The following is an 845-nucleotide window of genomic DNA, read 5'->3' on the forward strand; positions in this document are numbered from 1 at the left end:
CCTGACAATTAACGAGGCTCTGGTGCTAATTTGCCACCTTGACTGTGCTTCTGAGATTGTCAGAAGGGGAGGGGGGGGAAGATGAGGCTAAAAAAGAGATGGCGAGGTTTCGGCTTGCCTCTTGGCGACGCAGATGTCTCTGAGCTTCGGAGAGGCAGGGAGAAGGAAGGGGGGGCTGGTGGTAAACCCCCACCACCCATGAGCTTGGAGTGGGAAGAGGGTGATGATGAGTCTCTGTGAGCTTGTGTTGGCAGGACAGCTCCAGGCCATGGTACTACCCAACCTGGGGATCCTGGTTTCCCAGGGGTTGCACCCCACGGTCTGCTGGGTTGGGAGGGGACATGGTGATCCCACGCGTGGTCAGGAGCATCTCCAGTCCCTGCCCTAAAACTGTGTCATGAGGACAAAGCCAGAGCACCTCCACGCTGGGGTGGAGAGGTCTGCAGGCAGCTTGCCATCGCCTTCCTTCTCCAGAAACACTGTCAAACAGCAACGCAGCTCTGTCCGCAGTTGCCTGGTGGTTCCGTCTGGCTAACGAAGCCAGAGGAGCCCTGAGCAAAACGCTCGGCGTGAAGCCTCCTGCCAAGCGAAACGCCTCATTTCCACTTCTCACCCATCCTGCAGCCTGAACCAAGAGGGCAGAGACCATGGGGATGAATTTCAAGCAAAATCTGTACCACCAGTGTGCTGTTTGCATGTAAAGAAAGAGTCTCTGCCAGCAAAGTGTGTTACCTGAATCCCCCCGGGGATATTTTACCCCCTGTGCAACTCACGTTCTTCTCCCAGATGGACACAGCATCACCTGGGAGCTATGAGGGGGGAAACTGAGGCAGACTGGAGCAGGA

Source organism: Antrostomus carolinensis, unplaced genomic scaffold, assembly GCF_000700745.2.
Source record: "Antrostomus carolinensis isolate BGI_N321 unplaced genomic scaffold, ASM70074v2 scaffold40779, whole genome shotgun sequence".
NCBI classification, from domain to species: domain Eukaryota; kingdom Metazoa; phylum Chordata; class Aves; order Caprimulgiformes; family Caprimulgidae; genus Antrostomus; species Antrostomus carolinensis.